The sequence below is a fragment of the Penaeus vannamei genome, chromosome 29 (genome assembly GCF_042767895.1).
Source record: "Penaeus vannamei isolate JL-2024 chromosome 29, ASM4276789v1, whole genome shotgun sequence".
Lineage (NCBI taxonomy): Eukaryota > Metazoa > Arthropoda > Malacostraca > Decapoda > Penaeidae > Penaeus > Penaeus vannamei.
Genome location: NC_091577.1, coordinates 4,036,863 through 4,049,091, shown reverse-complemented (window position 1 = coordinate 4,049,091; position 12,229 = coordinate 4,036,863). Strand labels below are relative to the sequence as shown.

Below are 12,229 nucleotides of genomic sequence, written 5' to 3'. Positions count from 1 at the left end.
GTAAAGGGAGGAAATACGAAAGAAAGGAAATAGAAAAAAAAGATGTTAAAAGGTTCAGTAGAGTATGAATGAGTTGTGAATGTTGACTGGGCAAACTACCCAATGACCAAAATTAGCATGAATGTGCGCACGAAAGGATGAATGTCTATGTTTGTTTGTAATCTTTGTATATATATATTAAGATTTATCATTGGTGACATTTCACCATAACGTAAAACACACAGAAAATAAGTACTCACAACACGAATGGTTACTTCGAGTGGAACAATTACCGAGCGTTAAACAATGCTGAATGAGGGAGTGGTGACCCGAGGGCAGCGTAGGCATGTCGCCTTGAAGGTAGTAAGACAAGGAAAAGGTCTTGCTACCCTGACTGCCAAACCAAGAGGACGAACTGACCTGCTCTCGGGTATAATTGTAAAGGTCGATACCACATTCCCTACTTTCATATTCCTCGGGACCTTGGGCGCCGCCCATCATCGCCAAGGAGTACCGGCAGAGAGGCCCGGGGTGTGTGGGCGTGTATGGAACACGTGTAGCGAAGACAGAGTATGGGCAGGCCCACAGGGCAGGCGTGGGCACGTGGAACCTGTAACGCACGACCCACGACGCTTTCTCGGCCCTACGCACGTTGTCGGTGCCGTGAATACCCTCACCTGTCCTGCATCACCCGTGGGAACGAATACATCGGATGAACTACGTGGCTAAAATGCACAAGCACCATAGTGACTACGTCCAAGACCAGTGTTACCATGTGTGACCGACAGTGTTACCTATCGTAGCTGTGACCGACAGTGTTACCTATCGTAGCTGTGACCGACAGTGTTACCTATCGTAGTTGTGACCGACAGTGTTACCTATCGTAGCTGTGACCGACAGTGTTACCTATCGTAGCTGTGACCGACAGTGTTACCTATCGTAGCTGTGACCGACAGTGTTACCTATCGTAGCTGTGACCGACAGTGTTACCTATCGTAGCTGTGACCGACAGTGTTACCTATCGTAGCTGTGACCGACAGTGTACCACTCGTGGCAGTGACCGACAGTGTACCACTCGTGGCAGTGACCGATAGTGTACCACTCGTGGCAGTGACCGATAGTGTACCACTCGTGGCAGTGACCGATAGTGTACCACTCGTGGCAGTGACCGATAGTGTACCACTCGTGGCAGTGACCGATAGTGTACCACTCGTGCCAGTGACCGATAGTGTACCACTCGTGCCAGTGACCGATAGTGTACCACTTGTGCCAGTGACCGATAGTGTACCACTCGTGGCAGTGACCAATAGTGTACCACTCGTGCCAGTGACCGATAGTGTACCACTCGTGGCAGTGACCGATAGTGTACCACTCGTGGCAGTGACCGATAGTGTACCACTCGTGGCAGTGACCGATAGTGTACCACTCGTGGCAGTGACCGATAGTGTACCACTCATGTCAGTGACTGACAGTGTACCACTCGTGGCAGTGACCGATAGTGTACCACTCGTGGCAGTGACCGATACTGTACCACTCGTGCCAGTGACCGAGAGTGGTACGTGCCAGTGACCGATGGTGTACCACTCGTGGCAGTGACCGATAGTGTACCACTCGTGGCAGTGACCAATAGTGTACCACTCGTGGCAGTGACCAATAGTGTACCACTCGTGCCAGTGACCGATAGTGTACCACTTGTGCCAGTGACCGATAGTGTACCACTCGTGGCAGTGACCAATAGTGTACCACTCGTGGCAGTGACCTATAGTGTACCACTCGTGGCAGTGACCGATAGTGTACCACTCGTGCCAGTGACCGATAGTGTACCACTTGTGCCAGTGACCGATAGTGTACCACTCGCGGCAGTGACCGATAGTGTACCACTCGTGGCAGTGACCGATAGTGTACCAGTAACTGTGTGTTTAAGTGTTGTGTGTCGTTTTCTCCCCCCCGTGTTGTGTGTCACTCTGTGCCCCCTGTGTTGTGTGTCACTCTGTGCCCCCTGTGTTGTGTGTCACTCTGTGCCCCCTGTGTTGTGTGTCACTTTTTTCGTGTTGTCCATAGTACGTGTAGTCTGTATATTTTTTTGAGTGAATAAATGCTAATTGAAATAATTGTTTCCCATATCCTTACAAAAATCAGCCAACAGAGAACAAAAGACCACGGTATGATTGTTCATATAATGAACCAAGGTCTTGTCTCTCCGTCCATCAGTGAGAGAGTTTACGTATGAACTATATCCCCCTTCATATATATATATATATATATATATATATATATATATATATATATATGTGTGTGTGTGTGTGTGTGTGTGTGTGTGTGTGTGTGTGTGTGTGTGTGTGTGTGTATCATAAAGCAAGGCCTGGCCCCACGACAAAAGATGGTAGAAGCGGCGTTCAGTCATACAGCAAACATCAACACCGGTACGGGGAGCCACGAACTAGCGAAGGTCGTCGCTCACCTGATTACCGACGTGACCTGACCACCTAACATTTGTATAAATACTCCTCTATGTACCTCATGTCATAGCCTCCAGGCTAGTACAGTGGTAACGTGTCGGCGGTTCGCGCCCCGCCCAGGCGCGAGAAGTTGCAATTGTCGCTCGGAAGTTACTGCTGTGGCCGGGCACCACGGTGGGTAAGGACTAAGCTCTGTCGCGTCAGCACTAGCTGACACACGTTGATCAAAGCGACATTATTCGGCAAAGACCGGGCTCCCCTCATAGCCTGGGCAGGGCTCACCTTCGCATACTGGTCTTATCCTTACTTATCCTCTTGTCATGACGAAGCATTAGTGAAAAGGCCTTCGGCATATTCGTGTGTTTTCTTGTTCTTCCCTTTGTTGTTCCTATTGCAATATATATATATATATATATATATATATATATATATATATATATATATATATATATATATATATATATATATATATATATATATATAATTGCTGTTATCCGCAGATTAGTGCGTATAAAATGGTGGCGTCCGAAGTGTGATATGTCACATAACTGTCGCCACTCCAGAATCGATGAACCTATCTCCCAACTGTGCTGACATCAACTGCCTCCGTAAACGTTCATTAGGCGCCGGTGAATGTCGGTTGCTCCTACTTCTGTGTGGAAGAATTCAATGTCGTATTTCTGCTTCTGACGCAGGTCCATGGCAAAGTTTGCTCTCTTAGACTGTCATACCATCAATATCTGCAACAGAGAGATAAAAAAAAATCAGGATATCAGTGCAAAAGTTCAACCATTATAGGAATGTCATAAGCAATCTCCTCGGATCCCTTTGGGACAAGAATGACAGTGGAGGCATCACTTTTGGAACGACTCTCATGTATATGGTATATATATACTGTATGCACACACATACTCACACACACGTGTGTATATGCATATATAGAGTTTGTGTGTGTTTGTGTTTATGTTTTATGTCATGTGCATATCTTTACATAAGCATTAGCACTCGTGACTGAATGCTCGAATAAAAACGTCTGTTTCTCCCTGAGGTGAGCGTCGGGGCGGAGGCTCCGGTGGCGGGAGTTGCAACTGGCTACACCGTCCTCGGGCATTACATCGGGCCTTATGACAACAGCAGCTGGTTAGTATTACTGTCCTTACTCCAATTGTGTCAATGTCTTTATTCCCTCTGCCATCCACAAACAGGCATCTGATTGCCCTTTCCTACAAGGTATATAAAACTATGTAGGTCCACTTCCATTTAGCCTATTGAGCCTAAAAATGCTGATGGCTGTTAATGGTATGGAACTCTTCATTATCGTAAATAAAATAGGAGAATTTTGGGCTTACTGCTGATAATTACAACTACAGCGAGTACTTTATAGAAATGATTATGCATTTACCTGTACCTAGCATTTAATGGTGCACTCTCATTGGCTAAACGTGACGTCATTAGCTCCACCCCCTTTCTTTACCCCAAATTTTTTTTATATTTTATGGTAAGTGATTTTTAGTAGATTTCTTTGAAAATAGCTCAATAATAACATTGGGCAAAAATACACATATATATCAGACAGAAACAATGAAAAAAAAAGTATTTAATAATTGCAAATAAAATTGATGGGGCGGGGCCTAGCTCAGAAGATGCCGACTAGCATTTTCATGAAAATAGAGCGATTACACCTACCTATAGGTTCATTCCCTTCCTACCTGTTACAGCTGCAGCGTTGAGTTCACCCTTGGCTATTCCGTGTGGGGCCGCTACGTCCACATCAGGCGAACAGCACAGGACCCTAACACCAGCAACAACTTCCTTGTCCTACAGGAAGTGAGGATTATCCTTTAAGATACCGAGACGAACAAGTTGCGAAATACTGCCTTTGTAAGGTTTCGTAAATAGATAAGATAATGCACAAATTGTGCCTCCTACTGTTATTGTTGTTTCTACTATTGCTATTATTGTTGTATTTTGTTATTATTGTTGTTTGTGTTATTGTTATTACTATTATTATTGTCAGTAGTAGTGGTAGTACCATTATTATTTTTGTCCATATTATTATTATTATCATTGTTATTCTTATTGCACTTATCATTATTATTAATATTACAACCATTATTACTATAATTTATATTATTACCATGGTAAATCAGAACTTTGTAGCAAATCCGAAATTAAGATTAAATAGAATTGTGATTTATAAGGTTCATATCTGAACTTAGAAATTTTGCATTGCAAGAAGCTTGCACAATAATAATGATAATAAAAATAATGTTACTGTTCACTAATGCATACTCTCCATCACGAATCATTAAATATTGAGTTCAGCTGAAATAATTTTGTATTAATATTATTGCTAATTATCGCATTATTGCTAATAGAAACGTTTACCATCTTGTTTGTGATTCATTCTTTATGAGTTCACTCCCAGTTTCATTCTCACTACTCACTTTCGTTCACACACATACACTCATTCTCTCTTCTACGCAGAACAAAAGACACTGCAGCCTTTCATTAATAGGGTTTGTAGTTGTAGTTGTAGGCGTAATGTTCGATGGCGTAATTACTGTACATTCCCGGTTATGACGTATACATTTGCCCACTATTTTGCCAGTCGAGATGAGTGAACAGTACTTGATGCACACTTTTTATTTTACATACTTTTCTTTCTCTATATAACGACTAGCGGTTCAAGTAAATCCTTGAGGACTGCCGCTGTCGTTTCCTTATCTACTCTCATACCTATCGGAGATCGTTTGCAGCTCACAGATCCTTGTGGATAGCTACTTATCTCTCCATCTCTTAATTTCCTCTTTGTATTTGTGGAACAATACAAAAGTGAAAAAATATGAACACTAACACTAAAAACTGAAAAAAGGCTAGTAGACACCTTCCCCCCCCCTCCACCGTTACATTTTTTTTCTCTGAACATCTTAGCCCTTACATGTATGATCTGGCTCACCGACCAAACATAGCAGTTGGACCGAGGATATCCAACACCACACCGAAGGAGGAACCTGCTGCAGACACGGCCGCCTTAGGATGCCGTGGGAAGGACATGGAGCTCGTCATAGCCCGCAGCTGATCCCTGCACTGATGAACTCGGTGCAGGTATCAGCCGACTCAAGATGCATGAAAGGGAAAGGGCGTCTCCAACCCGGACGCCCATAGATCCAAACGAAGACTACGATTACCTGGACGAGATCTGCAAGGACAAGAACGAATACGCCTTAGGGTTAAACCTAGACAAGGATTACAGTCAAGGAAGACTTGGGCTCTACCTTAGGGGGCGTGCAGACATCGAGGACGGATTGATGTCACCAAAGTTAAGAGGCCTACAAGGACGAGCAACCACGAAAAAGACGAGGATGCATGCCGCAGAGACCAGTGCCATTCAAACTGGGATCCCAGTGGATGAGGAATGGTGGACGTCATGGATTTCAACCAAGCGAACGCCAAGAAACATTTCCAGAAGAAACAGATTGCTTCGCGCCTCAAGTAATACTGCCGGTAGAAGCCAAAATGAAAATTAAGGTCGACCTAGAATGACCAGTCACACCATCCAGACTATAAGCCTTTGGCCATCCCAGAGCTGAACCACCGCTCAACACCCCACACAGTTCATCTTGTGTTTATTTATTTGTGTACTGCACTTCTCACCAATAAAGAGAACAACCATAAATAAATGTTGTCAATGTCAATGCAGTCCCATTTAGGAGGCATCTTGCCTTTTACAATATATATATATATATATATATATATATATATATATATATATATATATATATATATATATATGCATATATATATATATATATATATATATATATATATATATATATACATATCTGCATATATATATATATATATATATATATATATATATATATATATATAGAGAGAGAGAGAGAGAGAGAGAGAGAGAGAGAGAGAGAGAGAGAGAGAGAGAGAGAGAGAGATGTATATATAAATTTGTTTCTATATATACATATGCATATACTTATATATGTGTGCATTAAATTATCGTTTGCCACTGTAGATCAGAGGTATGAGTGGCGTTCCTCCCAGCAGGAGCCGCAGCTGCCCAGGCGCCGGCTGGTTGAGTACCTCGTTTTTTGTTGTTGTTGTTGTTGTTGTTGTTTTTTTAACATCTATGGTCATACCATAATCGCTGGCCGCTTCGGCAAATTTCTCCAACATGGAGCACTTGGAGGAAGTCGGAGGTCTCACCATCGACGGTTACCGTGGCTCGCATGTCTGTGTCAAAAGCCTTGATGATAAGCCTTGTAGGCTTCGTGGACATCCATACCTCACCATGTTACGCCATAAGGCGACCCTTCCAACCGAATTAAAGGACTTTGTGAAGTCTATGGGCGTCTTCTGTAGCGTCCTTAACTCTTAATACCGTATTTAGTTTAATCCTAAATTCCATACCGAAGACGACAATCTCCGATGCCAGATGGCGTGACAATGTTCAGTAAAAACTGTCGTTCTCATTATTCTATCACCACCGTTATCATGTATACATGTCGGAGAGAAGAGGAAAGTCGCATGTGAAATTCGCCCTTTTGGGAGATTTTTTTTTTTTTTTCTTGTAATGGCATGTTTTTTGGTAATCATATTTAAGAAACTATCTTAGACATCCCTTAGGTTTCAAAATATTTGTTATATTTTATGTGTATTTTATGAAACTGAGACTTACTAATGTTTTCATAATGCTAATTATCTTCTGCCCCTTTATCTCTGCACTGCTTTGACTCCTAGTTGTTTAAAGTGTTCTGTAAATAATAATATAAACTTCTCAGATGCTTCTGAAGACCACCTTTTCCTTCCCTTCATCCTAGACGTACCTACATGATTGAAGACAAGGCAATAAAAACTTATTCATATTATTAATCAATTGTTTATGCCTCCCAATGTTCCCAAAATTGAAAACTAAGACCAGTATCATATCAAAATAAGAAAGTTTTCTCTTCAAGATGATCTGTTTGAAATATGATTTCTTCGGAATCCCATGTTAACAGCTTCCTTCTCGCTATCAATTTGGTTAGATTTGGAAGATTCAGGTAAATTAACCTTTCTCAACGTTCTTTTATTCAATGTAAATGGCTCGCTCAAATTTTCGGTTTACCGGAAACCAAGTCACAACGCTAATTACCGTCATTTTTGTCGAATTGCCCACTGTATGTTATGGAATCAGGAGTCTTTTCAATATTCCTTGGGGTATAGAGAGTCAATTTATCGACGTTTCACCTGCAAAATGGAAATTTTATACTGATTCCCAAAACGTCCCTTGATGTAAAGCGCAATACATTAAAGGAGCTGGAATTGACATTGTTTATACATATCCGAAAATGTTGAGTAATACACTGGTTAAGCACAATGCGGCCAGTGATGCTCTTGATACTTCTCCATTAAAAAGAAAGAAAAAAATCTTATGCCCTGCCCCAAGTATTACAAAGGCAAAACCGTTAGAGCTTTTGAAAACGGATACCAATAGTGAGCATAAACGTGATGTTGGGTCATCAGCGTAATTGAAAAGACGCTAAATCAATTCATAAATCAATAACTTCCTATAAAAGAAAAATGCTTGAAACTCTGTTGCTTAGAAAATTGCCCAATTTTAACTCAAGTGCTGAGCGAAGGATTCTGGGTAGCCTTAATTAGTTGTCAGTTAGTCAGTAAAGCATTTCACAGGCTATTCCACCTTGACCCTCTTCCTGAGACCATTATATATGTGTGTGTGTGTGTGTGTGTGTGTGTGTGTGTGTGTGTGTGTGTGTGTGTGTATATATATATATATATATATATATATATATATATATATATATATATATATATATATATATATATATATATATATATATAGGTACGTGAGTGGACTCGGTGGTAATTCCATGATCTTTAACTAATTCATAAGCAAATATCCGTGCATTATTGTGAAATCAGGCGACGACGACGACGCAGCCGTTACTGCTCCGCTATTTTTGCTTGATTTCTAACGAAAGCAGAAATAGAAGACAGCAAAATCATACACAGTGAGTGGTTTAAGAGTACAGTGCATCCGTTGGTGTGGTTTTTGGCCATTTTTAATCCGTGGGACTTCGTCTTTGGAGGAACAAAAAATCAAGATTAGGAGACGCCACCCTCCCTCAAATCTTGAAACCGAGTTTGCGCATACGCACTGGAGTTCTCGGTGACCTCATCTGACCTGCACAGGGTAACCTGCCTTGTTTTAACAAGGAGCTTGTCCCGCCCCCCTCCCCGCCAATACCACCACACCTCACGGTTTGCTACCACTCTGCCGCCGGCCGACGCGCTCCCACACCTGTTGCCGCGTCTCCCTCTGCGTCGCCTCTCGCACCGTATCTTCTGCCGTTACGCAATGAAGCCTCCGAGCAGCAGCGGCCAGCGCCTTGCCAGCCCTAAAACCATCATGCAAAGCAAAGTCATATCGCTGATGGAGGCTCATAAGACATCGCTCAACGATACCATCTGTAACTTGCAGCACGCAATGAGCGAAGCAACGAGCAAGCTGAGTGATGTGATCAAAAGCCTTGAATTCACGCAAAAGGAACTGGAGGATTCAAAAAAGGAGATAAGAAAGCTCTCTGATGACAACGCCGCGCTTGAGCAACAACTCCGCGGATTATCTGCCGATACAGCAGAAGTGAACCAAAGCCTCATGAAAGCCACGGACCGCGCGGACTACATGGAAGACCAGAGCAGAAGAAATAATCTACGTATAAGTGGAATTCCAGAGGACAGGAACGAGAACTGGCAGCAGTCGCACTGGAAGGTCTCACAGTTTCTCCGCAGACATTTCAATCTGACTCCTGACCTTGAACGAGCTCACCGAGTGGGGAAGCAGAAGGACAAACCACGTTATATTGTTGTCAAATTCACGCGATTCCAGGACCGCGAATCCGTGCTTCAGGATCGCCGCAGGCTCGCCGGAACACGAGTTTATGTGAATGAGGACCTGTGTCCTGCAACACTGGACATCCGCCGAAGCAAGATGGACGAACTGCGCGAGGCCAGGCGGCAAGGGAAGGTGGTCTACTTTAACTATAGGACACTTGTGATAAGAGAACGTCGGGATAATGAGCGCGCACGCGACCATCCAGCTCGCGACGCCACGCAGCCTCAAGCCACACCGCCGTCTCCGCACACACCACCCCCTCGTGTCGCCTCCATAGCAGAGTATCCTGTCCTGACGTCCTCTGCACTACAGCATCCTACCAGCTTTCCCCCGGCTGTTCCTCCGAACACGCCTGCAGTCGACGTAAACCTCACTCCGATTGACCAAACCACTTCTGCGTCTGCTGACGCCAGTCCTGCCCCAGCTTCCGGTGCAACCTCCCAGGCACCTCCCAGCCACGAGATGCTACAGCCAGAGATGACTGCCAACAGCATCGCACCTGCCGCAGCCGTCATACAAGCAACAGCGGAAGCCAGACCCACACCCAGCAGTCCAAGTAAAGCAGTCCGTATGAGGAAGCCCCCATCATACTACAAGGCTTAAAAAAGCTGAGGTGTTGTAATTTTCCTCAATTGTTTTTCACATTATACAATGTCCCCCATATGTTTTCCGTTTTCCAGTATTGGTGAAAATGAATTTCTTAGTATGTTTCGCCAAAGTCGCCACGACAACATCCTATCTTTTGATGACATTGACAGTATGAATCTTGTAACCTTCCCTGAAAACAATGACGGTATGACTGATAACAATAACCCTGATGTTTTCCTTCAACAGTCCCTGCAGTTTAATAACACGTCTTCTAAGTACATATTTCCGGGTTCTAAGGTTGATAGAATTTTTGCATATTTCATTGTTTTAGGATATAATATTAATAGCATTCCTAAACATCTTGATGATCTCGTAAACAGCTGTGTTCTGCCTCTAAAGTTTACTGATGATGTCATGTGTATGTGTGAAACTAAGCTCACGGAAGAAATTCAAAACCTGTACGACATTAAGACTTATCAGATGTTCACCAATAATACCAGCAGGGGTAGCGGGGGTATAGCAGTATTTGTCTATGAGTCACATAGCGCTTGCCCAAGACGAGACCTTACAGTTAATAACCTCATCATGGAGAGCCTTTTCGTTGAAATATTTAATAAATCCAGTAACATTATCGTCGGTATGATTTACAAGCGTCCCAAATCAAATAACCAGCTTTTCTTTGACAAGCTCAATGAAATCACTACAGTCTTGGCATCTGAGAACAAACGCTGCTATATTACAGCTGATTTTAACATAAACTTGTTAAATTCAGCCATGCCTGCCTCTAGAAACCTGTCAAACCTATTTCACGAAAATATGTTTTATAACTGCATAACGAAGCCCACTCGTGTGACAGACAGTTCTGCAACATTGCTGGATCATATCTGAACAAATGATCTTGCACATAATCTGGATAATACAAAAATATACTCTCATATATCTGATCACTTTCCAGTACTTTCTGAATTCAAGTCTAATGTAACAATAGCACAATCTGGCAAAATAAATATTCAGTATAGGGATTTCTCGGAGCAAAATGTCCAGCTGTTCACTCAGCACTATATTCCTGCCAATCCTAATATCAAGCTTGCCAATTTCTATACTATATTCACAACTTCATTCAATGTTTTCTTCCCTTTGTTGCATAAATCTCTAAAACCCAAAGCCCTTGCCAAGCCATACATAACATCAGAAATAAAAACTTTGATTGCCCAAAAGAATAAATTACAAAGAAAATATGCAAAATATCCCCTGACTTATGGAGAAGCCTTCCGCTCAATTAGAAACCAGTTGACCACCACTATCCGTAATGCAAAGTCAACTTACCTAAAAAGCAAGTTACTTCAAGATCCTAGTAACTCACAGACGACCTAGAAGGTGCTTAACACTGTCCTAAACTAAACCGTAACAAGACCACGTGTGAACAAACCCACTCAATCAATGTTAGTGGTAAAGTTGTGACTGACCCTCATGGTATTGCTGAACAATTTAATATTTACTTCAGTGATATCAGAACGAATCATGATTTGGATTCCCATAACCACAATGATAATTTCGAAACATTTTTGAGGCATCCAGTAAAGGACAGGATGTCCCTCCCCCCAATCACAGTTCATGAAGTGCTGGACACAATTAAATCTACAAAAGATACTTCTGCTGGTCACGATGAAATACCCATAAAACTAATAAAAAAGATTGCTCCATACATAGCCCATGTATTAGTTGATATATTTAATGCTTCTTTTCAAACTGGAACATTCCCCGATACATTAAAGATCGCCAAAGTCATACCCATTTTTAAAGCAGGTGATAAAAATTCAATTAATAATTACCGCCCCATTTCCATGTTATCAACATTAGCTAAGCTACTTGATAAATTGGCATTAAGACGCTTAGAAGAATACTGTAAACGCAATAAAGTAATAACACCTTCCCAGTATGGCTTTGTAAATGAAAAATCTGCTCTCGTAGATTTTACTAGTTCAGTATTACGTTCATTTGATAATAAATTGTTCACACTCAGTATATTCTTAGACTTTAGCAAAACATTTGATACTGTAAACCACAGAATTTTGTTACGGAAATTAGCTCACTATGGTATTAAAGATAACGCCAATAATTGGTTTAACTCTTACTTAACAAATAGAGTACAGTATGTTTCATATAGTAAATGTTCCTCTCCCACCTGTCAAATGTTAAACGGAGTACCACAGGGTTCCATACTTGGTCCATATCTTTACTTACTGTATATAAATGATTTTGTAAACTGTACCAATCTATTTAA

General features: G+C 42.0%; 1 long non-coding RNA gene across 1 annotated transcript; it reads left to right on the top strand.

The window, feature by feature from the left end:
* The first annotated feature begins 355 nt into the window (after positions 1–355).
* On the top strand, positions 356–4,693 carry LOC113804848 (uncharacterized). Its single transcript, XR_003475630.2, has 3 exons — positions 356–409; positions 3,487–3,578; positions 4,157–4,693. It is a non-coding gene; the product is annotated as an uncharacterized lncRNA (long non-coding RNA).
* Positions 4,694–12,229: the final 7,536 nt, after the last annotated feature.